Genomic DNA, 26,916 nt, shown 5'->3' on the forward strand with positions numbered 1-26,916 from the left:
AAGTCACAGACCTTTATCAAGACTTACAAGTACATTTTCGGCCGACGGAAAACATGGTGCTCGCTAGTCTTATTGCTGTTACTAGCTGCATTGCATTTCTTGCCTTTTGTGGATGTTGTTATATCCCTTGTGCAAGTAGAATGTGTTCCACTTTGTAGCATGTTTTGTTTGTCGCAGCCCGCATTTCAAACGTTCTTCCTCTTAACCGAGTTCATAAATCTCTATTACTCCACAGGCATTGGTGGTTCAGTGGTAGAATTCTCGCCTGCCACGCGGGAGACCCGGGTCCGATTCCCGGCCAATGCAATCTGTTGATCTTGTTACATTTTAACCAATATTCATAAGGGACAAAAGCAATGTTTGTGACAACCGCAAGACACAGTCATTCCACCCAAAAGGCATATTGGACTCCCCGAATGCTGAAGCAGTGTACTTCTAGTTACGCCCATCCAAAGACAATGACATCGGGCTATCGTAACATGAGATTTTATAATTTTTTGGGGAGTAATTTATCATTTAAACTAGCCAGTCTCTGTGGCGCAATCGGTCAGCGCGTTCGGCTGTTAACTGAGAGGATGGTGGTTCAAGCCCACCCAGGGACGGGATTTTGACACGAGCACGGGGGTTTGAGGGTTTTCTTGTACAGCCCATGTCCTTCTCTAAGTTTGCAAAAAAGTTTCTAGTTAAAACGTGTGCTACGTTTGCAACATAACTTTCAAGCCAAGCTTGTTTAAACTAATGTAAATTACTGATAATCAATGCTATCGCCTCAAATTGGCTATCATTAATTGAATGAAGGGTTATAGGCATCGAGTTGAAATCCCATTTTTTTTCCAGGCGCTGTTGGTGTCAGTGAAAGTGCCTGACTGTTAAGCAGAAGAGGTTGGGCTCAAATCCCGTCAGTGTCTTGATGTTAGTTCCATAACACTTTCTCAGTTTGTTTTCAAACCACGTGAATGTAAGCCTAAATTCTATTCGTTTTGAATAAAATCCCAATGGATCCACAGAGTTTGATGATTACTACAATGTTTTCTTAAAAAAAAATGCCATTTAAAATGTGGACACAACCAGGACTCAGAAAGAAAGACTACTTCAGATGGGTTCCAAATCACTTTGTTACAAGTAGTTTGTCTGGATATTCACCAGAGTAAGCATCTTGGAGTTACAGACAGCAGAGTGGCGCAGGGGAAACGTGCTGGGCCCATAACCCAGAGGTCGATGGATGGAAACCATCCTCTGTTATGATTTAGGTTTCAAGTGAATCATTGACTGATTCTTAATTCAAATGGAAGGCTGACACCCATTCAGACAACAACTGTCTTCTCTAACTCTGTGGATATTCACCAGAGTAAGCATCTTCTAGTTACAGGCAGCGGAAGCGTGCTGGGCCCATAACCCAGAGGTCGATGGATGGAAACCATCCTCTGCTATGATTTAGGTTTCAAGCGAATCTTCGACTGATTCTTAATTCAAATGGAAGGCTGACACCCATTGGGACTACAGCTGTCTTCTCTAACTCTTTGGATATTCACCAGAGTAAGCATCTTGTTGTTACAGACAGCAGAGTGGCGCAGGGGAAGCGTGCTGGGCCCATAACCCAGAGGTCGATGGATGGAAACCATCCTCTGCTATGATTTAGGTTTCAAGCGAATCTTCGACTGATTCTTAATTCAAATGGAAGGCTGACACCCATTGGGACTACAGCTGTCTTCTCTTACTCTTTGGATATTCACCAGAGTAAGCATCTTTGAGTTACAGACAGCAGAGTGGCGCAGCGGAAGCGTGCTGGGCCCATAACCCAGAGGTCGATGGATGGAAACCATCCTCTGCTATGACTTAGGTTTCAAGCGAATCTTTGACTGATTCTTAATTCAAATGGAAGGCTGACACCCATTGGGACTACAGCTGTCTTCTCTAACTCTTTGGATATTGACCAGAGTAAGCATCATTGAGTTACAGACAGCAGAGTGGCGCAGCGGAAGCGTGCTGGGCCCATAACCCAGAGGTCGATGGATGGAAACCATCCTCTGTTATGATTTAGGTTTCAAGTGAATCATTGACTGATTCTTAATTCAAATGGAAGGCTGACACCCATTCAGACAACAACTGTCTTCTCTAACTCTGTGGATATTCACCAGAGTAAGCATCTTCTAGTTACAGGCAGCGGAAGCGTGCTGGGCCCATAACCCAGAGGTCGATGGATGGAAACCATCCTCTGCTATGATTTAGGTTTCAAGCGAATCTTCGACTGATTCTTAATTCAAATGGAAGGCTGACACCCATTGGGACTACAGCTGTCTTCTCTAACTCTTTGGATATTCACCAGAGTAAGCATCTTTGAGTTACAGACAGCAGAGTGGCGCAGCGGAAGCGTGCTGGGCCCATAACCCAGAGGTCGATGGATCGAAACCATCCTCTGCTATGACTTAGGTTTCAAGCGAATCTTTGACAGATTCTTAATTCAAATGGAAGGCTGACACCCATTGGGACTACAGCTGTCTTCTCTAACTCTTTGGATATTCACCAGAGTAAGCATCTTTGAGTTAAAGACAGCAGAGTGGCGCAGCGGAAGCCTGCTGGGCCCATAACCCAGAGGTCGATGGATCGAAACCATCCTCTGCTATGACTTAGGTTTCAAGCGAATCTTTGACTGATTCTTAATTCAAATGGAAGGCTGACACCCATTCAGACTACACCTGTCTTCTCTAACTCTTTGGATATTCACCAGAGTAAGCATCTTCTAGTTACAGGCAGCGGAAGCGTGCTGGGCCCATAACCCAGAGGTCGATGGATCGAAACCATCCTCTACTATGATTTATGTTTCAGGTGAATCTTTGACTGATTCTTAATTCAAATGGAAGGCTGACACCCATTGGGACTACAGCTGTCTTCTCTAACTCTTTGGATATTCACCAGAGTAAGCATCTTTGAGTTACAGACAGCAGAGTGGCGCAGCGGAAGCGTGCTGGGCCCATAACCCAGAGGTCGATGGATGGAAACCATCCTCTGCTATGATTTAGGTTTCAAGCGAATCTTCGACTGATTCTTAATTCAAATGGAAGGCTGACACCCATTGGGACTACAGCTGTCTTCTCTAACTCTTTGGATATTCACCAGAGTAAGCATCTTTGAGTTACAGACAGCAGAGTGGCGCAGCGGAAGCGTGCTGGGCCCATAACCCAGAGGTCGATGGATCGAAACCATCCTCTGCTATGACTTAGGTTTCAAGCGAATCTTTGACTGATTCTTAATTCAAATGGAAGGCTGACACCCATTCAGACTACAGCTGTCTTCTCTAACTCTTTGGATATTCACCAGAGTAAGCATCTTCTAGTTACAGGCAGCGGAAGCGTGCTGGGCCCATAACCCAGAGGTCGATGGATCGAAACCATCCTCTACTATGATTTAGGTTTCAGGTGAATCTTTGACTGATCTTTGGGAATTACACTTATGATTCCTGCTTAGCTGAGAGGTTAAACGTCTTATAAGTCTATCCACACAGTACAGTTGCAATCGATGCAACGCCCTGAAAATACAGTGACTTGAATGAATGAGAAATTTCATAGGTTTGTGCGTGACATTTTCATGGAACCCAGCATTCATGATATTGAAGCCAAAGGTCTGCCTATATGAGAACCCTCTAAATTTGGTGTTGTGTGAGCTCGGCTGTACATGAGGTGCTCAGGTATGTTGCAATCTACTTCATGATGAAACACAGGACCTTGCTATTATTTATTTCCTTGCTTATTTATAGACGTAAGAAGGAAAGTAAAAAAAGCCTTGTTTCCACCCTGTTTCGAACAGGGGACCTTTCGCGTGTTAGGCGAATGTGATAACCACTACACCATGGAAACTGCTGCAAGTCACAGACCTTTATCAAGACTTACAAGTACATTTTCGGCCGACGGAAAACATGGTGCTCGCTAGTCTTATTGCTGTTACTAGCTGCATTGCCTTTCTTGCCTTTTGTGGATGTTGTTATATCCCTTGTGCAAGTAGAATGTGTTCCACTTTGTAGCATGTTTTGTTTGTCGCAGCCCGCATTTCAAACGTTCTTCCTCTTAACCGAGTTCATAAATCTCTATTATTCCACAGGCATTGGTGGTTCAGTGGTAGAATTCTCGCCTGCCACGCGGGAGACCCGGGTCCGATTCCCGGCCAATGCAATCTGTTGGTTTTGTTACATTTTAACCAATATTCATAAGGGACAAAAGCAATGTTTGTGACAACCGCAAGACACAGTCATTCCACCCAAAAGGCATATTGGACTCCCCGAATGCTGAAGCAGTGTACTTCTAGTTACGCCCATCCAAAGACAATGACATCGGGCTATCGTAACATGAGATTTTATAATTTTTTGGGGAGTAATTTATCATTTAAACTAGCCAGTCTCTGTGGCGCAATCGGTCAGCGCGTTCGGCTGTTAACTGAGAGGATGGTGGTTCAAGCCCACCCAGGGACGGGATTTTGACACGAGCACGGGGGTTAGAGGGTTTTGTTGTACAGCCCATGTCCTTCTCTAAGTTTGCAAAAAAGTTTCTAGTTAAAACGTGTGCTACGTTTGCAACATAACTTTCAAGCCAAGCTTGTTTAAACTAATGTAAATTACTGATAATCAATGCTATCGCCTCAAATTGGCTATCATTAATTGAATGAAGGGTTATAGGCATCGAGTTGAAATCCCATTTTTTTCCAGGCGCTGTTGGTGTCAGTCAAAGTGCCTGACTGTTAAGCAGAAGAGGTTGGGCTCAAATCCCGTCAGTGTCTTGATGTTAGTTCCATAACACTTTCTCAGTTTGTTTTCAAACCACGTGAATGTAAGCCTAAATTATATTCGTTTTGAATAAAATCCCAATGGATCCACAGAGTTTGATGATTACTACAATGTTTTCTTTAAAAAAAAATGCCATTTAAAATGTGGACACAACCAGGACTCAGAAAGAAAGACTACTTCAGATGGGTTCCAAATCACTTTGTTACAAGTAGTTTGTCTGGATATTCACCAGAGTAAGCATCTTGGAGTTACAGACAGCAGAGTGGCGCAGGGGAAACGTGCTGGGCCCATAACCCAGAGGTCGATGGATGGAAACCATCCTCTGTTATGATTTAGGTTTCAAGTGAATCATTGACTGATTCTTAATTCAAATGGAAGGCTGACACCCATTCAGACAACAACTGTCTTCTCTAACTCTGTGGATATTCACCAGAGTAAGCATCTTCTAGTTACAGGCAGCGGAAGCGTGCTGGGCCCATAACCCAGAGGTCGATGGATGGAAACCATCCTCTGCTATGATTTAGGTTTCAAGCGAATCTTCGACTGATTCTTAATTCAAATGGAAGGCTGACACCCATTGGGACTACAGCTGTCTTCTCTAACTCTTTGGATATTCACCAGAGTAAGCATCTTTGAGTTACAGACAGCAGAGTGGCGCAGCGGAAGCGTGCTGGGCCCATAACCCAGAGGTCGATGGATCGAAACCATCCTCTGCTATGACTTAGGTTTCAAGCGAATCTTTGACAGATTCTTAATTCAAATGGAAGGCTGACACCCATTGGGACTACAGCTGTCTTCTCTAACTCTTTGGATATTCACCAGAGTAAGCATCTTTGAGTTAAAGACAGCAGAGTGGCGCAGCGGAAGCGTGCTGGGCCCATAACCCAGAGGTCGATGGATCGAAACCATCCTCTGCTATGACTTAGGTTTCAAGCGAATCTTTGACTGATTCTTAATTCAAATGGAAGGCTGACACCCATTCAGACTACAGCTGTCTTCTCTAACTCTTTGGATATTCACCAGAGTAAGCATCTTCTAGTTACAGGCAGCGGAAGCGTGCTGGGCCCATAACCCAGAGGTCGATGGATCGAAACCATCCTCTACTATGATTTATGTTTCAGGTGAATCTTTGACTGATTCTTAATTCAAATGGAAGGCTGACACCCATTGGGACTACAGCTGTCTTCTCTAACTCTTTGGATATTCACCAGAGTAAGCATCTTTGAGTTACAGACAGCAGAGTGGCGCAGCGGAAGCGTGCTGGGCCCATAACCCAGAGGTCGATGGATGGAAACCATCCTCTGCTATGATTTAGGTTTCAAGCGAATCTTCGACTGATTCTTAATTCAAATGGAAGGCTGACACCCATTGGGACTACAGCTGTCTTCTCTAACTCTTTGGATATTCACCAGAGTAAGCATCTTTGAGTTACAGACAGCAGAGTGGCGCAGCGGAAGCGTGCTGGGCCCATAACCCAGAGGTCGATGGATCGAAACCATCCTCTGCTATGACTTAGGTTTCAAGCGAATCTTTGACTGATTCTTAATTCAAATGGAAGGCTGACACCCATTCAGGCTACAGCTGTCTTCTCTAACTCTTTGGATATTCACCAGAGTAAGCATCTTCTAGTTACAGGCAGCGGAAGCGTGCTGGGCCCATAACCCAGAGGTCGATGGATGGAAACCATCCTCTACTATGATTTATGTTTCAGGTGAATCTTTGACTGATTCTTAATTCAAATGGAAGGCTGACACCCATTGGGACTACAGCTGTCTTCTCTAACTCTTTGGATATTCACCAGAGTAAGCATCTTTGAGTTACAGACAGCAGAGTGGCGCAGCGGAAGCGTGCTGGGCCCATAACCCAGAGGTCGATGGATGGAAACCATCCTCTGCTATGACTTAGGTTTCAAGCGAATCTTTGACTGATTCTTAATTCAAATGGAAGGCTGACACCCATTCAGACTACAGCTGTCTTCTCTAACTCTTTGGATATTCACCAGAGTAAGCATCTTCTAGTTACAGGCAGCGGAAGCGTGCTGGGCCCATAACCCAGAGGTCGATGGATCGAAACCATCCTCTACTATGATTTAGGTTTCAGGTGAATCTTTGACTGATCTTTGGGAATTACACTTATGATTCCTGCTTAGCTGAGAGGTTAAACGTCTTATAAGTCTATCCACACAGTACAGTTGCAATCGATGCAACGCCCTGAAAATACAGTGACTTGAATGAATGAGAAATTTCATAGGTTTGTGCGTGACATTTTCATGGAACCCAGCATTCATGATATTGAAGCCAAAGGTCTGCCTATATGAGAACCCTCTAAATTTGGTGTAGTGTGAGCTCGGCTGTACATGAGGTGCTCAGGTATGTTGCAATCTACTTCATGATGAAACACAGGACCTTGCTATTATTTCTTTCCTTGCTTATTTATAGACGTAAGAAGGAAAGTAAAAAAAGCCTTGTTTCCACCCTGTTTCGAACAGGGGACCTTTCGCGTGTTAGGCGAATGTGATAACCACTACACCATGGAAACTGCTGCAAGTCACAGACCTTTATGAAGACTTACCAGTACATTTTCGGCCGACGGAAAACATGGTGCTCGCTAGTCTTATTGCTGTTACTAGCTGCATTGCCTTTCTTGCCTTTTGTGGATGTTGTTATATCCCTTGTGCAAGTAGAATGTGTTCCACTTTGTAGCATGTTTTGTTTGTCGCAGCCCGCATTTCAAACGTTCTTCCTCTTAACCGAGTTCATAAATCTCTATTATTACACAGGCATTGGTGGTTCAGTGGTAGAATTCTCGCCTGCCACGCGGGAGACCCGGGTCCGATTCCCGGCCAATGCAATCTGTTGATCTTGTTACATTTTAACCAATATTCATAAGGGACAAAAGCAATGTTTGTGACAACCGCAAGACACAGTCATTCCACCCAAAAGGCATATTGGACTCCCCGAATGCTGAAGCAGTGTACTTCTAGTTACGCCCATCCAAAGACAATGACATCGGGCTATCGTAACATGAGATTTTATAATTTTTTGGGGAGTAATTTATCATTTAAACTAGCCAGTCTCTGTGGCGCAATCGGTCAGCGCGTTCGGCTGTTAACTGAGAGGATGGTGGTTCAAGCCCACCCAGGGACGGGATTTTGACACGAGCACGGGGGTTCGAGGGTTTTCTTGTACAGCCCATGTCCTTCTCTAAGTTTGCAAAAAAGTTTCTAGTTAAAACGTGTGCTACGTTTGCAACATAACTTTCAAGCCACGCTTGTTTAAACTAATGTAAATTACTGATAATCAATGCTATCGCCTCAAATTGGCTATCATTAATTGAATGAAGGGTTATAGGCATCGAGTTGAAATCCCATTTTTTTCCAGGCGCTGTTGGTGTCAGTCAAAGTGCCTGACTGTTAAGCAGAAGAGGTTGGGCTCAAATCCCGTCAGTGTCTTGATGTTAGTTCCATAACACTTTCTCAGTTTGTTTTCAAACCACGTGAATGTAAGCCTAAATTATATTCGTTTTGAATAAAATCCCAATGGATCCACAGAGTTTGATGATTACTACAATGTTTTCTTTAAAAAAAATGCCATTTAAAATGTGGACACAACCAGGACTCAGAAAGAAAGACTACTTCAGATGGGTTCCAAATCACTTTGTTACAAGTAGTTTGTCTGGATATTCACCAGAGTAAGCATCTTGGAGTTACAGACAGCAGAGTGGCGCAGGTGAAGCAGGTTTCAAGCGAATCTTTGACAGATTCTTAATTCAAATGGAAGGCTGACACCCATTGGGACTACAGCTGTCTTCTCTAACTCTTTGGATATTCACCAGAGTAAGCGTCTTCTAGTTACAGGCAGCGGAAGCGTGCTGGGCTCATAACCCAGAGGTCGATGGATCGAAACCATCCTCTACTATGATTTAGGTTTCAGGTGAATCTTTGACTGATTCTTAATTCAAATGGAAGGCTGACACCCATTGGGACTACAGCTGTCTTCTCTAACTCTTTGGATATTCACCAGAGTAAGCATCTTTGAATTACAGACAGCAGAGTGGCGCAGCGGAAGCGTGCTGGTCCTATAACCCAGAGGTCGATGGATCGAAACCATCCTCTGCTATGACTTAGGTTTCAAGCGAATCTTTGACTGATTCTTAATTCAAATGGAAGGCTGACACCCATTCAGGCTATAGCTGTCTTCTCTAACTCTGTGGATATTCACCAGAGTAAGCATCTTCTAGTTACAGGCAGCGGAAGCGTGCTGGGCCCATAACCCAGAGGTCGATGGATCGAAACCATCCTCTACTATGATTTAGGTTTCAGGTGAATCTTTGACTGATCTTTGGGAATTACACTTATGATTCCTGCTTAGCTGAGAGGTTAAACGTCTTATAAGTCAATCTACACAGTACAGTTGCAATCGATGCAAAGCCCTGAAAATACAGTGACTTGAATGAATGACAAATTTCATAGGTTTGTGCGTGACATTTTCATGGAACCCAGCATTGATGATATTGAAGCCAAAGGTCTGCCTATATGAGAACCCTCTAAATTTGGTGTTGTGTGAGTTCGGCTGTACATGAGGTGCTCAGGTATGTTGCAAACTACTTCATGATGAAACACAGGACCTTGCTATTATTTCTTTCCTTGCTTATTTATAGACGTAAGAAGGAAAGTAAAAGAAGCCTTGTTTCCACCATGTTTCGAACAGGGGACCTTTCGCGTGTGAGGCGAATGTGATAACCACTACACCATGGAAACTGCTGCAAGTCACAGACCTTTATCAAGACTTACAAGTACATTTTCGGCCGACGGAAAACATGGTGCTCGCTAGTCTTATTGCTGGGACGGTATAGCTCGGTTGGTAGAGCGGCCGTGCCATCAACTTGAGGGTTGCAGGTTCGATCCCCGCTTCCGCCATCCTAGTCACTGCCGTTGTGTCCTTGGGCAAGACACTTTACCCACCTGCTCCCAGTGCCACCCACACTGGTTTAAATGTAACTTAGATATTGGGTTTCACAATGTAAAGCGCTTTGAGTCACTTGAGAAAAAGCGCTATATAAATATAATTCACTTCACTTCACTGTTACTAGCTGCATTGCATTTCTTGCCTTTTGTGGATGTTGTTATATCCCTTGTGCAAGTAGAATGTGTTCCACTTTGTAGCATGTTTTGTTTGTCGCAGCCCGCATTTCAAACGTTCTTCCTCTTAACCGAGTTCATAAATCTCTATTACTCCACAGGCATTGGTGGTTCAGTGGTAGAATTCTTGCCTGCCACGCGGGAGACCCGGGTCCGATTCCCGGCCAATGCAATCCGTTGATCTTGTTACATTTTAACTAATATTCATAAGGGACAAAAGCAATGTTTGTGACAACCGCAAGACACAGTCATTCCACCCAAAAGGCATATTGGACTCCCCGAATGCTGAAGCAGTGTACTTCTAGTTACGCCCATCCAAAGACAATGACATCGGGCTATCGTAACATGAGATTTTATAATTTTTTGGGGAGTAATTTATCATTTAAACTAGTCAGTCTCTGTGGCGCAATCGGTCAGCGCGTTAGGCTGTTAACTGAGAGGATGGTGGTTCAAGCCCACCCAGGGACGATTTTTGACACGAGCACGGGGGTTCGAGGGTTTTCTTGTACAGCCCATGTCCTTCTCTAAGTTTGCAAAAAAGTTTCTAGTTAAAACGTGTGCTACGTTTGCAACATAACTTTCAAGCCAAGCTTGTTTAAACTAATGTAAATTACTGATAATCAATGCTATCGCCTCAAATTGGCTATCATTAATTGAATGAAGGGTTATAGGCATCGAGTTGAAATCCCATTTTTTTCCAGGCGCTGTTGGTGTCAGTCAAAGTGCCTGACTGTTAAGCAGAAGAGGTTGGGCTCAAATCCCGTCAGTGTCTTGATGTTAGTTCCATTACACTTTCTCAGTTTGTTTTCAAACCACGTGAATGTAAGCCTAAATTCTATTCGTTTTGAATAAAATCCCAATGGATCCACAGAGTTTGATGATTACTACAATGTTTTCTTTAAAAAAAATGCCATTTAAAATGTGGACACAACCAGGACTCAGAAAGAAAGACTACTTCAAATGGGTTCCAAATCACTTTGTTACAAGTAGTTTGTCTGGATATTCACCAGAGTAAGCATCTTGGAGTTACAGACAGCAGAGTGGCGCAGGGGAAGCGTGCTGGGCCCATAACCCAGAGGTCGATGGATGGAAACCATCCTCTGCTATGATTTAGGTTTCAAGCGAATCTTCGACTGATTCTTAATTCAAATGGAAGGCTGACACCCATTGGGACTACAGCTGTCTTCTCTAACTCTTTGGATATTCACCAGAGTAAGCATCTTTGAGTTAAAGACAGCAGAGTGGCGCAGCGGAAGCGTGCTGGGCCCATAACCCAGAGGTCGATGGATCGAAACCATCCTCTGCTATGACTTAGGTTTCAAGCGAATCTTTGACTGATTCTTAATTCAAATGGAAGGCTGACACCCATTCAGACTACAGCTGTCTTCTCTAACTCTTTGGATATTCACCAGAGTAAGCATCTTCTAGTTACAGGCAGCGGAAGCGTGCTGGGCCCATAACCCAGAGGTCGATGGATCGAAACCATCCTCTACTATGATTTAGGTTTCAGGTGAATCTTTGACTGATTCTTAATTCAAATGGAAGGCTGACACCCATTGGGACTACAGCTGTCTTCTCTAACTCTTTGGATATTCACCAGAGTAAGCATCTTCTAGTTACAGGCAGCGGAAGCGTGCTGGGCCCATAACCCAGAGGTCGATGGATGGAAACCATCCTCTGCTATGATTTAGGTTTCAAGCGAATCTTCGACTGATTCTTAATTCAAATGGAAGGCTGACACCCATTCAGACTACAGCTGTCTTCTCTAACTCTTTGGATATTCACCAGAGTAAGCATCTTTGAGTTACAGACAGCAGAGTGGCGCAGCGGAAGCGTGCTGGGCCCATAACCCAGAGGTCGATGGATCGAAACCATCCTCTGCTATGACTTAGGTTTCAAGCGAATCTTTGACAGATTCTTAATTCAAATGGAAGGCTGACACCCATTCAGACTACAGCTGTCTTCTCTAACTCTTTGGATATTCACCAGAGTAAGCATCTTCTAGTTACAGGCAGCGGAAGCGTGCTGGGCCCATAACCCAGAGGTCGATGGATCGAAACCATCCTCTACTATGATTTAGGTTTCAGGTGAATCTTTGACTGATCTTTGGGAATTACACTTATGATTCCTGCTTAGCTGAGAGGTTAAACGTCTTATAAGTCTATCCACACAGTACAGTTGCAATCGATGCAACGCCCTGAAAATACAGTGACTTGAATGAATGAGAAATTTCATAGGTTTGTGCGTGACATTTTCATGGAACCCAGCATTCATGATATTGAAGCCAAAGGCCTGCCTATATGAGAACCCTCTAAATTTGGTGTTGTGTGAGCTCGGCTGTACATGAGGTGCTCAGGTATGTTGCAATCTACTTCATGATGAAACACAGGACCTTGCTATTATTTCTTTCCTTGCTTATTTATAGACGTAAGAAGGAAAGTAAAAGAAGCCTTGTTTCCACCCTGTTTCGAACAGGGGACCTTTCGCGTGTTAGGCGAATGTGATAACCACTACACCATGGAAACTGCTGCAAGTCACAGACCTTTATCAAGACTTACAAGTACATTTTCGGCCGACGGAAAACATGGTGCTCGCTAGTCTTATTGCTGTTACTAGCTGCATTGCCTTTCTTGCCTTTTGTGGATGTTGTTATATCCCTTGTGCAAGTAGAATGTGTTCCACTTTGTAGCATGTTTTGTTTGTCGCAGCCCGCATTTCAAACGTTCTTCCTCTTAACCGAGTTCATAAATCTCTATTATTACACAGGCATTGGTGGTTCAGTGGTAGAATTCTCGCCTGCCACGTGGGAGACCCGGGTCCGATTCCCGGCCAATGCAATCTGTTGATTTTGTTACATTTTAACCAATATTCATAAGGGACAAAAGCAATGTTTGTGACAACCGCAAGACACAGTCATTCCACCCAAAAGGCATATTGGACTCCCCGAATGCTGAAGCAGTGTACTTCTAGTTACGCCCATCTAAAGACAATGACATCGGGCTATCGTAACATGAGATTTTATAATTTTTTGGGGAGTAATTTATCATTTAAACTAGCCAGTCTCTGTGGCGCAATCGGTCAGCGCGTTCGGCTGTTAACTGAGAGGATGGTGGTTCAAGCCCACCCAGGGACGGGATTTTGACACGAGCACGGGGGTTCGAGGGTTTTCTTGTACAGCCCATGTCCTTCTCTAAGTTTGCAAAAAAGTTTCTAGTTAAAACGTGTGCTACGTTTGCAACATAACTTTCAAGCCACGCTTGTTTAAACTAATGTAAATTACTGATAATCAATGCTATCGCCTCAAATTGGCTATCATTAATTGAATGAAGGGTTATAGGCATCGAGTTGAAATCCCATTTTTTTCCAGGCGCTGTTGGTGTCAGTCAAAGTGCCTGACTGTTAAGCAGAAGAGGTTGGGCTCAAATCCCGTCAGTGTCTTGATGTTAGTTCCATAACACTTTCTCAGTTTGTTTTCAAACCACGTGAATGTAAGCCTAAATTATATTCGTTTTGAATAAAATCCCAATGGATCCACAGAGTTTGATGATTACTACAATGTTTTCTTTAAAAAAAATGCCATTTAAAATGTGGACACAACCAGGACTCAGAAAGAAAGACTACTTCAGATGGGTTCCAAATCACTTTGTTACAAGTAGTTTGTCTGGATATTCACCAGAGTAAGCATCTTGGAGTTACAGACAGCAGAGTGGCGCAGGGGAAGCAGGTATCAAGTGAATCTTTGACAGATTCTTAATTCAAATGGAAGGCTGACACCCATTGGGACTACAGCTGTCTTCTCTAACTCTTTGGATATTCACCAGAGTAAGCGTCTCCTAGTTACAGGCAGCGGAAGCGTGCTGGGCTCATAACCCAGAGGTCGATGGATCGAAACCATCCTCTACTATGATTTAGGTTTCAGGTGAATCTTTGACTGATTCTTAATTCAAATGGAAGGCTGACACCCATTGGGACTACAGCTGTCTTCTCTAACTCTTTGGATATTCACCAGAGTAAGCATCTTTGAGTTACAGACAGCAGAGTGGCGCAGCGGAAGCGTGCTGGGCCCATAACCCAGAGGTCGATGGATGGAAACCATCCTCTGCTATGATTTAGGTTTCAAGCGAATCTTCGACTGATTCTTAATTCAAATGGAAGGCTGACACCCATTCAGACTACAGCTGTCTTCTCTAACTCTTTGGATATTCACCAGAGTAAGCATCTTCTAGTTACAGGCAGCGGAAGCGTGCTGGGCCCATAACCCAGAGGTCGATGGATCGAAACCATCCTCTACTATGATTTAGGTTTCAGGTGAATCTTTGACTGATCTTTGGGAATTACACTTATGATTCCTGCTTAGCTGAGAGGTTAAACGTCTTATAAGTCAATCTACACAGTACAGTTGCAATCGATGCAACGCCCTGAAAATACAGTGACTTGAATGAATGAGAAATTTCATAGGTTTGTGCGTGACATTTTCATGGAACCCAGCATTCATGATATTGAAGCCTAAGGTCTGCCTATATGAGAACCCTCTAAATTTGGTGTTGTGTGAGCTCGGCTGTACATGAGGTGCTCAGGTATGTTGCAAACTACTTCATGATGAAACACAGGACCTTGCTATTATTTCTTTCCTTGCTTATTTATAGACGTAAGAAGGAAAGTAAAAGAAGCCTTGTTTCCACCCTGTTTCGAACAGGGGACCTTTCGCGTGTGAGGCGAATGTGATAACCACTACACCATGGAAACTGCTGCAAGTCACAGACCTTTATCAAGACTTACGAGTACATTTTCGGCCGACGGAAAACATGGTGCTCGCTAGTCTTATTGCTGTTACTAGCTGCATTGCATTTCTTGCCTTTTGTGGATGTTGTTATATCCCTTGTGCAAGTAGAATGTGTTCCACTTTGTAGCATGTTTTGTTTGTCGCAGCCCGCATTTCAAACGTTCTTCCTCTTAACCGAGTTCATAAATCCCTATTACTCCACAGGCATTGGTGGTTCAGTGGTAGAATTCTCGCCTGCCACGCGGGAGACCCGGGTCCGATTCCCGGCCAATGCAATCTGTTGATCTTGTTACATTTTAACTAATATTCATAAGGGACAAAAGCAATGTTTGTGACAACCGCAAGACACTTAATTCAAATGGAAGGCTGACACCCATTGGGACTACAGCTGTCTTCTCTAACTCTTTGGATATTCACCAGAGTAAGCATCTTTGAGTTACAGACAGCAGAGTGGCGCAGCGGAAGCGTGCTGGGCCCATAACCCAGAGGTCGATGGATGGAAACCATCCTCTGCTATGATTTAGGTTTCAAGCGAATCTTCGACTGATTCTTAATTCAAATGGAAGGCTGACACCCATTGGGACTACAGCTGTCTTCTCTAACTCTTTGGATATTCACCAGAGTAAGCATCTTTGAGTTACAGACAGCAGAGTGGCGCAGCAGAAGCGTGCTGGGCCCATAACCCAGAGGTCGATGGATGGAAACCATCCTCTGCTATGACTTAGGTTTCAAGCGAATCTTTGACAGATTCTTAATTCAAATGGAAGGCTGACACCCATTGGGACTACAGCTGTCTTCTCTAACTCTTTGGATATTCACCAGAGTAAGCATCTTTGAGTTACAGACAGCAGAGTGGCGCAGCGGAAGCGTGCTGGGCCCATAACCCAGAGGTCGATGGATGGAAACCATCCTCTGCTATGACTTAGGTTTCAAGCGAATCTTTGACAGATTCTTAAGTCAAATGGAAGGCTGACACCCATTGGGACTACAGCTGTCTTCTCTAACTCTTTGGATATTCACCAGAGTAAGCATCTTCTAGTTACAGGCAGCGGAAGCGTGCTGGGCCCATAACCCAGAGGTCGATGGATCGAAACCATCCTCTACTATGATTTAGGTTTCAGGTGAATCTTTGACTGATTCTTAATTCAAATGGAAGGCTTACACCCATTGGGACTACAGCTGTCTTCTCTAACTCTTTGGATATTCACCAGAGTAAGCATCTTTGAGTTACAGACAGCAGAGTGGCGCAGCGCAAGCGTGCTGGGCCCATAACCCAGAGGTCGATGGATCGAAACCATCCTCTACTATGATTTAGGTTTCAGGTGAATCTTTGGGAATTACACTTATGATTCCTGCTTAGCTGAGAGGTTAAACGTCTTATAAGTCAATCTACACCAGGGGTGTCAAACGTACGGCCCGTGGGCCGGATCAGGCCCGCGGACAGGTTTTATCCGGCCCGCGGGATGAGTTTGCTAAGTATAAAAATGAACCAAAATTTTTGAATGAAAGAAACTGCTGTTCTATATGTGTCCACTAGATGTCACAATAGCAATTATTTGCATCTTTGTAGATTATGCTACATATGTAAAAAAAAAATAAACCACATGATGTTAGTGCACCAGTTAAGGAAAATGAGCAAACTTGCATGAATGACATCCTGTAATTTGATTTTGATATAATTTTTTTATCGTAATAGATTGAAAATTAACACCAATGAGTTGACTGATGAACATTATCACATAATGTATTCAGAAAATATAAATAACGACAAATAAAGATAGAATACTATTAACCGCAACATGTAAGTGTAAAAAAAACAACAACAACATTATGATTTGTACATTTTCAGAATTTTCTTGTTCTATTTTTAAACAAAGAAAACAATCTGAATTTGTCTTTATTTTTAAGTTATCGTGCCGTGATTTTACCTGTCCGGCCCACCTGGGAGTAGATTTTTCTCCATGTGGCCCCCGATCTAAAATGAGTTTGACACCCCTGATCTACACAGTACAGTTGCAATCGATGCAACGCCCTGAAAATACAGTGACTTGAATGAATGAGAAATTTCATAGGTTTGTGCGTGACATTTTCATGGAACCCAGCATTCATGATATTGAAGCCAAAGGTCTGCCTATATGAGAACCCTCTAAATTTGGTGTTGTGTGAGCTCGGCTGTACATGAGGTGCTCAGGTATGTTGCAATCTATTTCATGATGAAACACAGGACCTTGCTATTATTTCTTTCCTTGCTTATTTATAGACGTAAGAAGGAAAGTAAAAGAAGCCTTGTTTCCACCCTGTTTCGAACAGGGGACCTTTCGCGTGTTAGGCGAATGTGATAACCACTACACCATGGAAACTGCTGCAAGTCACAGACCTTTATGAAGACTTACAAGTACATTTTCGGCCGACGGAAAACATGGTGCTCGCTAGTCTTATTGCTGTTACTAGCTGCATTGCCTTTCTTGCCTTTTGTGGATGTTGTTATATCCCTTGTGCAAGTAGAATGTGTTCCACTTTGTAGCATGTTTTGTTTGTCGCAGCCCGCATTTCAAACGTTCTTCCTCTTAACCGAGTTCATAAATCTCTATTATTACACAGGCATTGGTGGTTCAGTGGTAGAATTCTCGCCTGCCACGTGGGAGACCCGGGTCCGATTCCCGGCCAATGCAATCTGTTGATTTTGTTACATTTTAACCAATATTCATAAGGGACAAAAGCAATGTTTGTGACAACCGCAAGACACAGTCATTCCACCCAAAAGGCATATTGGACTCCCCGAATGCTGAAGCAGTGTACTTCTAGTTACGCCCATCCAAAGACAATGACATCGGGCTATCGTAACATGAGATTTTATAATTTTTTGGGGAGTAATTTATCATTTAAACTAGCCAGTCTCTGTGGCGCAATCGGTCAGCGCGTTCGGCTGTTAACTGAGAGGATGGTGGTTCAAGCCCACCCAGGGACGGGATTTTGACACGAGCACGGGGGTTCGAGGGTTTTCTTGTACAGCCCATGTTGTAGTAGAATTTCTGACCTTTGACCTATAGTTCATGTCTGTCAAAAATGTATGCTCATTTTGATTTCTCTTCCTCTTCTGTGGGACAAAAGTGCCAACCTGTCTAGTGAATGTGTTGACTGTCTAAAAGATTCGAGTTGCTATGGAACAGATAGGGAAAACAAAATAAGACATTGACGCACTAACAAGAGAGATAAGAAAGGGATAAAGCCAAACGAAGAGAGTGTTTTGGGGACCATCTTTTTCATGGTGACGGGCGCGCCCGGGGGGGAAACTTTCTGTGTGCTAGACAACTCAACCCAACCATTGTACCATTTGATTATGAGTAAAATAAAACTCTTGTGTTAAATCTACTTTGGTTGTCATTGACAACCTGGACTTTCCACTACAAAATTGGCGTCACGAACAGGATGGTCCAGAACTCTGCAAGTCAACATCCGCTCCCGGCTTCTCTCTCAGGCAGACAACGCTTGCACGCGCGCATCTAATAAAAGGTAAGCTATTTTGCTTATTGTGTAAAAGTTGTCTGTCTGAAGAGAAACGGGATCGGTAAGATGAAAACTGAATTTTTTTTTCATAAAAGATAGTTCTCCAAAAACAACCTAGACTGGGGCATGTGTTGGTTGGCTTGAGTTGTATTATATGTGATCATTTGTCTGTGTGTTTGTTGAAAACTTGTAATCTCTTGTTTTTAACAAATGGGGATTGTTGATAGAATTTTGGTGGTTTGGAGTGTAGAAGCATAGACAATGTGAGACGAAAAATTTCTTTTAACCTCTTCATCCTCTGTCGTTGTTGGCAGAGGATGCTTTTTTCTGCAAGTACATGGTTAGCCGGAGTTGGACACAGCGAAATTTAAGGCAAGGTTGGCTAAACTGATGTGACATTTGGCCCACACAAATTTATGACGTCTATGAAGGTCCTACGTATCTGTCTATGTGGAAGCTGCAGCCGGGTAAAAAGCCTGATATAAGGTGATCGTTCAGTGACTCCGGTAAAGGAGATCAACTGAGCCAAGTTGTCACGAATTTGGAAATTTGCTGCAGTATAGATGGATAGAGTAAGGGCTCCATATGGTAGAGCCTTGGTGAAACTATATGGACTGACCAGACACGATGTACTGTAGAAATTGAAGGGTGATTCCTGGTGATTCTACAGCGCCTTAGGCTGTTATCCGTGTTGGTCAGGAAGGAAAAGCAGGATTTGCTCCGCTGAATGGGTTAATCGCCGTTATATGAGTAAGAATGACCTGCGTGTGTGTGTTATGAGACGGCCGATTCCACAAAAGCACGCGTGCATTAGTTGTTTATATTGGTCCGGACCAGGGGGGAGTGTTTTGTGGGATAAAAATGTGTGTTTTTAAATTTATATATATATATCTGCGTATTTTAATAACTTTTGTGTAGCACCTGGTTTCTTATCTGTTTTAATTCTCCCTCATGCTTTTGTGAGAGTTCCCTCACGCTTTTTTCGCACCCACGCTGATCTGCAAGACCTGGGAAATTGTTGGTTATGTGTGTGCGTGTGAGAAAATAGACAAAGTTATATACAGAAAACACATGAGTGAATGATCGATCCATATAATTATTTTCTTTCGCTTATCAAGAGGTTGGATCGCGGAGGCAGCAGCCTAAGCAGGGAGGCTCCCCCTCGTGGGCGCTGCGAGCTAATTCCAGTCATTTGAATTTGTTTTTAACTATACTGGTGATTGTGACTGTGCGATATTACAGTTGTTTTAAACACTGAGATTTTGAGTACGGGAAAAAAGGCTCTTGCTCGCTGGTAAATTCTCTGTGTGTGAGTGACTGTGTGACGCATATAAAAAAAAAAAAGCTGGGAGACATTTTGAGATAAGAGTGTGTGCGTGTGACGAGGCTGTGTGAGTGACAGCTGCGTGAGGCATTGGTTCGAAGAGGAGTGACACTGATAGCATTGAGCTGGGTTAGCATTGTGTTAGCATAGCATTGAGCTAGGTTAGCATTGTGTTAGCATAGCATTGGGCTAGGTTAGCAAAAGTTTGCTTACTTAGGCATAGTAAGGCTAAGTTAGCATCTAGCTTGGCATTACTAAGTGTGGTTGAACAGTTATTCTCGGTCTGTAGAGTGTGCTAGTAGTAGGTGCTTGCTAAGTCCAGTAAAATAATAGATATATGGAAAATTACACGTTTAAATATCAATCAATAAATACAGATTGTGGGACATTGAAACATTGTTTAATTCATCATTCATTTATATGTCTAGTATACTTTTTTTTTTGGTACAGCCTTGTTGCTTATCTGATCCATCCAGTTTCTGTGTGGAAGTTGAGACAAACACACACGCACGAACATCATAGATTAGGACACATTGTAACTTTGAATTAATAGTTATACAACAAATAAATTAATAATATTGAATTTAAATTTGATAAAGATAAATTGATCATACATTGACATTTTAATTTTTTTTAGGAATAAACACACAATAAAATAAAAGTTAAATTTATATTCTAATACATCTAAGGGCATCTGTGAAACATAGAGTCTGAAGAAGTACAGATAAGAGCCACTCAGCGCCATTGTCAAAACAAAACGTAGAGAAGCGTTAAACAAATTCTAATCAGAAGGAAGACAGACCAAAATATGAGAACTTAAGTAAACAGACAGCAAGTAAACCAGAAATAATAATGTAAATAAATAACAAAGAAAGCACATTTCTATGTGACATTGGTGCATGTAGAATAACAAAATGGAATAAAACTATGAGTACGATAGATAATGAATGAATAAATGAAATAGGTTTATTTTGGTTATATAATCAACCATCAACCAATTTGTGTGAGCAGTTTAACAGTAAATTAGACATATTAACAATCATACACATTTACACAAAGAAAAGAAAAGAAAAAAGAATGACCGAAAAAAAAGAATAGGCCGAAGCCAAAGCTTATATTGGCATATGATATACAATTACTGAACATTAAATTACCTGGAACATCAACGTTAAAAGATGAAAGTAATTGTTACTATATTTTATAATGTTGAGAAAACTTTACTTTTCAAGGGTCTTTTAAACCATAACAAAAAACTACATGTGTTCAGCTCATCACTGAGGATGGTACATCATTTAACTCCTAAAACTGAAATACATTTGTGTTTTTATTTTATTTTACTTGACCTATTTCAAAAATCGATATCCCCCGTAAATGATAGTGTCTCCTCATAATGTAAACAAGCTAAGAATACAAACTGGAAGGCTGTTGTTCTTTACTTGGAAACATAATTGCCATTGTTTTAAAATTAAATTATCTGAACATTTAACACATTATGACTTAAAAAATGGATTGATATGATCATAATAATAATGCTTTGTGTATTATTGAAATGAGCCTTTTAAGTTTAAGTATTGGGTCTATAATTCGTCTATAAACATTTCCCCAAACTTATGGAAAAATAAATGAATAATATAACATGTGCAGACATTTCTTATTCAGCATGTGTTTTACTTTATACCGAATAGCAATGGAATTGGATATTTTCTTTAATATGTTCAATATGCGGCTTCCAACATATTAATGATCAATTACTATTCTCAAGAATGTAGTTCATATACTCTGTCAATTTCCACTTGATTCAACTTTAATTTGTGTTTCACAATTTGACTTTGCACCGTGGACAGGTCGCCACCTCATCACAGGGCCAACACAGATAGATAGACAGACAACATTCACACACTAGGGCAAATTTAGTCTTATTAATTTCTACATATTGAGATCTATTACTTAAAATAACTACTTAACCACTATTGTGAAACACCTTTCTAATTTTTGGGAGTATTGGGATAGGACTGAGGAAGATATCTGCTGTGGTGGTGGTTAGTTTGGAAATTAATTTAATAAAAGTAACTTTGAAGTGCAGTCTGACATTTTAGTTTGGAGTAATTTATAGTTTTATTTAGACATTGCAGTACACCATACCATGCGCCCGGGAATCATGTTTGGTGATTTGGCTCCCAAGTTTTTTGTGGTCTTTGGTATGACTCGACCGGGGTTTTGAACTTGCGACCTGCCGATCTCAGGGCGGACACTCTAACCACTAGGCCACTGAGATGAAGTACGCAAACCAAATCTCAACAGCTTTCAGTTAGCTATAGATTTTGAGAGTATAATGCGAATAACTATAACTTTACAACTGTTTGCTGTGAATAGTGTTGAATAATAATTACAAATAACAGCCTACATTAATAATTAGAATAAGGGCCGATATGTAGGGTGTTAAAAAAGAGGAGAAGTGTGATTAGGGCTGGCGCCTAGAGCATGGCCTTGTGTGTTTGTTATGACTAGGTTGGATAACCAGTCGGAGACGGGCAAGGCAAGGACATGTTTGTGTGGCGTTTTTCATGCAACAAAGTGAAATGAAAGAAAATAAAAGCAACATTAAAATGCAGACAATAAAAATAAACACAGTACGGACGTTAAAAGTTAAAAGATTAAAAGATTTAGCTGAAAGATAAGGAGAAACGTGAATAAAAACATTCCTTTGTTTTGGAGAGTATCACGCACAGCAGGAGGTCAGAGTGCAAGCATGACAGCTTGCTCGCGCCTACTGATAGACAAATGATAGTTTAAATTAACTTATAGATAATCTTTAAGTGAATTAAAAGGGTACTTAAATACACATGAAGTAGTACGTATAATCTTTGAATTAAGGTTTTTGATTAGCAATTAATGGGATAGTTAAGACTGTAATTTTAAAACGTGATATGCAAATTGAACTAACCGAGAGGATATGAAAACGATGGGTGTACATGTTTTGAGTTCCAAATTCTGGAGGAAAAAACCTCAACAAAACGTAAAACCATACAGACGGACTTGGGTGGTAGCCACGGTTGTGACAGGTCAAGCGAGGGTGGAAAGGATGTGCAGCCGGGGGACTACCAACTTCTCTGAACAAGACAAGCTCCAAGGTGTAGCCAGAACATGCTCACAAAAAATACAGGTGTGACAGCAGGACGAACAGCAGGATACAAACAGACCCCTGCTGGACATAAGTGTCAACGGACAATGTTCAACACAATCTTTGAAGCATTCCTTTGTGGTCAACCTGCACACACCTTGTAATGACCTGCTTACGAACTGTGCCCTGACAATTCAATACTGCACAGAAGGAACTTCCTGATGTTGCCTGACAGCACGACATCAGCTGACAACTACTGGGGACGCCTCCCAGGAATGAGTGGAAGACGGGGACTGCTCCAACTGTCCTAGCACTAGCTGACGGAGGTGCGTCCGTGTGTCCTGCCACCCAAACCGCCAAAGTGTATGATCACCAATTAGACGACTCATAATAGGAGCCTTTTGACTCTTATATATGGTGGGACTCAAGGTATGGCCGCTCATGTGAACTATCCTTAAAACAATTAGAATGGTATAAGATGGACAACTAATGACCCACATTGTTCCCTCTGTCCTGCCTACGAAACAAAAAAAAATTAGGTCAAATGATAAAACAGGGCGTAGCTGCCGCTGATTGAACCGATACGCAAATCAATTATTTCGGTTGTCTGTTAAAAACATAGCTATTGGTTGCAATTTGGACATTTCTGCTGTAGGCTACAAAGAGCTAGCAGCTACACAACAGCTGAGCTAAAACAAAATTTAAGCATATCAAATATTTATAGTTGTTTATTACATACACAAAGTCGCAGAGAGACAGAAGTCTGTAGAAAGTATTCAGTAACAAACGTGTCCGCATTAATAAACTTTCTACCACAGGAAATATACTGAACAAATACAGCAGTTACTGTCAGACTCTAATCCGGATTACCGTGTCTATCAGAGACATGGTTAAAACCCACAACACCTTTACGTTCTAATTAATGTCCCGGGGGACAACATTACAGAAAAAACAGATCGAGTGACAAAGGGGGGAGGAATTATGATTTATGAAAGGGAAAACATTAAAAGTAGATCAATTTGAGTATGTTGAAATTAAAATCACATTTTCCTCAGAAAATTTGAAATTAAAAAGTGGCTTTGGAGCAATCAAGGCTGCTCACACGGTCACTAAGATGGGCATTATGTTGACACATCAATTTAATGAGTATTATATTTATCCATGAGAGCATTTTTGTTGTAAATTGTGAGGTATGGCTGTTAAAATCTTGGTTGTTTTTACGAATGATGACAGATGTGAACAAGAGCATGTATTGTCTTTGTGTGATGATGTAAATACGGTGTGGTTGTATTGTATGGTAAGTATGTGTCCATGAAGGGGCATTTGGTGACTTTTCTTATAATTGAATACATGCTACAGTATGATTATTTTTGATTAATTATTGATTATTATGAATGTATATATTTATTATGATTAATTAGTGTCATAATTTTAGTGCTTGATTTTTGGATCCCTTTAATTTAGGTGGCCAGGGACTGCAGATGGAAAGTAGCTATTTAGATATAATCTGGTACAGAACATATCTGTTTCTGAACTTAATGTTTCTGTGCATTGTCCCATCATAGATAGACTAAATTAAATACAACTATTTAGTGAATTATTGTGGCCACAATAATTCACTAGGTGTTGTAAAATATCAAAGTACTATTGCAAAAGCGAACAGTGACCTCAAACATGACCTGTCCTCCGCCTCTGTTCTTGCTGTACTTGACTATCAGCTGTCTTTTCTTTTTCTTGGATGTTTCTGAAACTACTAATACTACTACTACTATTACTATTACTACGACTAACACTGTCCCTGTGAGAGGGACAGAGGGGGGAGGTGAGTTTGGATTGGGTCAAGTTTGAGCGTGTTGAGGTTTTATTTAATGGATATGATCAATCCGGTACAAGGATAAAGGAACGTAATGATTTAGATTGACAATTGCAGTGGTTGGCGAAAGCAACCCCAACCTCAAAGGAGGGTGCCAATTCAGTAATTAAATGTTTTGTGAATGATCTAATATCCCGACATGGTTTCCCCAAAAAGATTAGGTCAAACAACGGCACCTATTTTAAGAAAACAGGCTATCATCTTCAGTCACAAGATCAGCACTTCTCAGGACCAGCAGCTTCCTAGGAAGGTGGAAAGACCATGAGACCAAAATGGTAAGTTTGCAAAATGTAGAATTTGTGTGCCAGTTCCTCTGTGCAGATTTGAGGATGAAAGCAGCCACTCCAGATTCCCTTGCACTCGCTAAGAGGGGCACGGTCAAAGCCGATCCAGGACCAACACCCGATACCTGACTGGAAGGAACCGAGAGGAGAGACAACACCTTGCCAGCGATGACGAGAACAACTAAGGTTGCCAGCCAATATGTCCACCGGGACTCCAGCAGCTGTGGAAAGAAGTGTCGGGAGTGCCGAAGCAGCGAGGAGGCCTGAAGCAAGCCGAGGGCCTGGACCAAAGCCCCACGCCCCATACTCTGCCCCAGCCTTCCCCAAAGCCCCCACAGCTCCAACTCTACCTGAGTTTTCCCCAATTTCGGCCAGCACGCACATGCCACTGAACAGTCTGCCCAATGGACTGAACCACACCCCAAGAAGAGACAGAGACAGACTGTTTGAGTGGATCTCTTTCTTCACCAAGGCAGCCAAAAGCCCAACGAGGTGTCGGCAGGCCACCAGCCTGAGGCACCACCGAGCCATCTATACGAGCACTAATCGAACATGGACTCATACGAAATTCAGTTGTGTGTACAAAATCAATTGGTAACTACATTCATTGCAAATGCCGGGAAAAATAATAATGCAACAGCTTACAGTCATAAGTCTATATTAATTCTAAACCAGATCTTGTTTGATTCATTATTAATGTGAAAATACATCTTGAATAAGCATATATATATTCATCTAATTATGTTCATGATCAAAGTATTTTGGTATTACGTTACTAACTCAAAGGGTAGGCCACTAATTGTGTTCTGTGAGATGGTTTTACTGCAGGCTGGTAACAACAATTTTTGCCTCGTATAAAAACATTGAGGTTTTTGCCTCTATCTGCGGTAGTGATTTAATTTAGTGGTCTATATCAGAAATTGTTTTGGTCCAGGGTCTTAAGACCCTGGAAGGCGGGTATGTAGTAGAATTTCTGACCTTTGACCTATAGTTCATGTCTGTCAAAAATGTATGCTCATTTTGATTTCTCTTCCTCTTCTGTGGGACAAAAGTGAACTTTAAGTCATGCCAACCTGTCTAGTGAATGTGTTGACTGTCTAAAAGATTCGATTTGCTATGGAACAGATAGGGAAAACAAAATAAGACATTGACGCACTAACAAGAGAGATAAGAAAGGGATAAAGCCAAACAAAGAGAGTGTTTTGGGGACCATCTTTTTCATGGTGACGGGCGCGCCCGGGGGGGAAACTTTCTGTGTGCTAGACAACTCAACCCAACCATTGTACCATTTGATTATGAGTAAAATAAAACTCTTGTGTTAAATCTACTTTGGTTCTCATTGACAACCTGGACTTTCCACTACACTTCTCTAAGTTTGCAAAAAAGTTTCTAGTTAAAACGTGTGCTACGTTTGCAACATAACTTTCAAGCCAAGCTTGTTTGAACTAATGTAAATTACTGATAATCAATGCTATCGCCTCAAATTGGCTATCATTAATTGAATGAAGGGTTATAGGCATCGAGTTGAAATCCCATTTTTTTTCCAGGTGCTGTTGGTGTCAGTCAAAGTGCCTGACTGTTAAGCAGAAGAGGTTGGGCTCAAATCCCGTCAGTGTCTTGATGTTAGTTCCATTACACTTTCTCAGTTTGTTTTCAAACCACGTGAATGTAAGCCTAAATTCTATTCGTTTTGAATAAAATCCCAATGGATCCACAGAGTTTGATGATTACTACAATGTTTTCTTTAAAAAAAATGCCATTTAAAATGTGGACAAAACCAGGACTCAGAAAGAAAGACTACTTCAGATGGGTTCCAAATCACTTCGTTAGAAGTAGTTTGTCTGGATATTCACCAGAGTAAGCATCTTGGAGTTACAGACAGCAGAGTGGCGCAGGGGAAGCGTGCTGGGCCCATAACCCAGAGGTCGATGGATGGAAACCATCCTCTGTTATGATTTAGGTTTCAAGTGAATCATTGACTGATTCTTAATTCAAATGGAAGGCTGACACCCATTCAGACAACAACTGTCTTCTCTAACTCTGTGGATATTCACCAGAGTAAGCATCTTCTAGTTACAGGCAGCGGAAGCGTGCTGGGCCCATAACCCAG

The 26,916-nt window shown here is 41.9% G+C and overlaps 19 non-coding genes across 19 annotated transcripts; 13 read left to right on the forward strand and 6 right to left on the reverse strand.

The window, feature by feature from the left end:
• The first annotated feature begins 235 nt into the window (after positions 1–235).
• On the forward strand, positions 236–306 carry trnag-gcc (transfer RNA glycine (anticodon GCC)). The gene has a single exon. It is a non-coding gene; the product is annotated as a tRNA-Gly (tRNA).
• Positions 307–528: 222 nt separating this feature from the next.
• trnan-guu (transfer RNA asparagine (anticodon GUU)) lies at positions 529–602 on the forward strand. The gene has a single exon. It is a non-coding gene; the product is annotated as a tRNA-Asn (tRNA).
• Positions 603–3,781: 3,179 nt separating this feature from the next.
• trnav-aac (transfer RNA valine (anticodon AAC)) lies at positions 3,782–3,854 on the reverse strand. The gene has a single exon. It is a non-coding gene; the product is annotated as a tRNA-Val (tRNA).
• A 241-nt stretch (positions 3,855–4,095) lies between these two features.
• On the forward strand, positions 4,096–4,166 carry trnag-gcc (transfer RNA glycine (anticodon GCC)). Its single transcript has one exon. It is a non-coding gene; the product is annotated as a tRNA-Gly (tRNA).
• Positions 4,167–4,388: 222 nt separating this feature from the next.
• On the forward strand, positions 4,389–4,462 carry trnan-guu (transfer RNA asparagine (anticodon GUU)). Its single transcript has one exon. It is a non-coding gene; the product is annotated as a tRNA-Asn (tRNA).
• A 2,777-nt stretch (positions 4,463–7,239) lies between these two features.
• Positions 7,240–7,312, reverse strand: trnav-aac (transfer RNA valine (anticodon AAC)). Its single transcript has one exon. It is a non-coding gene; the product is annotated as a tRNA-Val (tRNA).
• Positions 7,313–7,553: 241 nt separating this feature from the next.
• On the forward strand, positions 7,554–7,624 carry trnag-gcc (transfer RNA glycine (anticodon GCC)). Its single transcript has one exon. It is a non-coding gene; the product is annotated as a tRNA-Gly (tRNA).
• A 222-nt stretch (positions 7,625–7,846) lies between these two features.
• trnan-guu (transfer RNA asparagine (anticodon GUU)) lies at positions 7,847–7,920 on the forward strand. The gene has a single exon. It is a non-coding gene; the product is annotated as a tRNA-Asn (tRNA).
• Positions 7,921–9,460: 1,540 nt separating this feature from the next.
• Positions 9,461–9,533, reverse strand: trnav-cac (transfer RNA valine (anticodon CAC)). Its single transcript has one exon. It is a non-coding gene; the product is annotated as a tRNA-Val (tRNA).
• Positions 9,534–10,015: 482 nt separating this feature from the next.
• On the forward strand, positions 10,016–10,086 carry trnag-gcc (transfer RNA glycine (anticodon GCC)). Its single transcript has one exon. It is a non-coding gene; the product is annotated as a tRNA-Gly (tRNA).
• Positions 10,087–10,308: 222 nt separating this feature from the next.
• Positions 10,309–10,382, forward strand: trnan-guu (transfer RNA asparagine (anticodon GUU)). The gene has a single exon. It is a non-coding gene; the product is annotated as a tRNA-Asn (tRNA).
• A 1,984-nt stretch (positions 10,383–12,366) lies between these two features.
• trnav-aac (transfer RNA valine (anticodon AAC)) lies at positions 12,367–12,439 on the reverse strand. Its single transcript has one exon. It is a non-coding gene; the product is annotated as a tRNA-Val (tRNA).
• A 241-nt stretch (positions 12,440–12,680) lies between these two features.
• On the forward strand, positions 12,681–12,751 carry trnag-gcc (transfer RNA glycine (anticodon GCC)). Its single transcript has one exon. It is a non-coding gene; the product is annotated as a tRNA-Gly (tRNA).
• Positions 12,752–12,973: 222 nt separating this feature from the next.
• Positions 12,974–13,047, forward strand: trnan-guu (transfer RNA asparagine (anticodon GUU)). The gene has a single exon. It is a non-coding gene; the product is annotated as a tRNA-Asn (tRNA).
• A 1,540-nt stretch (positions 13,048–14,587) lies between these two features.
• trnav-cac (transfer RNA valine (anticodon CAC)) lies at positions 14,588–14,660 on the reverse strand. Its single transcript has one exon. It is a non-coding gene; the product is annotated as a tRNA-Val (tRNA).
• A 241-nt stretch (positions 14,661–14,901) lies between these two features.
• On the forward strand, positions 14,902–14,972 carry trnag-gcc (transfer RNA glycine (anticodon GCC)). Its single transcript has one exon. It is a non-coding gene; the product is annotated as a tRNA-Gly (tRNA).
• Positions 14,973–16,984: 2,012 nt separating this feature from the next.
• On the reverse strand, positions 16,985–17,057 carry trnav-aac (transfer RNA valine (anticodon AAC)). The gene has a single exon. It is a non-coding gene; the product is annotated as a tRNA-Val (tRNA).
• A 241-nt stretch (positions 17,058–17,298) lies between these two features.
• On the forward strand, positions 17,299–17,369 carry trnag-gcc (transfer RNA glycine (anticodon GCC)). Its single transcript has one exon. It is a non-coding gene; the product is annotated as a tRNA-Gly (tRNA).
• A 222-nt stretch (positions 17,370–17,591) lies between these two features.
• Positions 17,592–17,665, forward strand: trnan-guu (transfer RNA asparagine (anticodon GUU)). The gene has a single exon. It is a non-coding gene; the product is annotated as a tRNA-Asn (tRNA).
• The last annotated feature ends 9,251 nt before the right edge of the window (positions 17,666–26,916 follow it).

Source organism: Entelurus aequoreus, linkage group LG18 (assembly GCF_033978785.1).
Source record: "Entelurus aequoreus isolate RoL-2023_Sb linkage group LG18, RoL_Eaeq_v1.1, whole genome shotgun sequence".
Classification (NCBI taxonomy): domain Eukaryota; kingdom Metazoa; phylum Chordata; class Actinopteri; order Syngnathiformes; family Syngnathidae; genus Entelurus; species Entelurus aequoreus.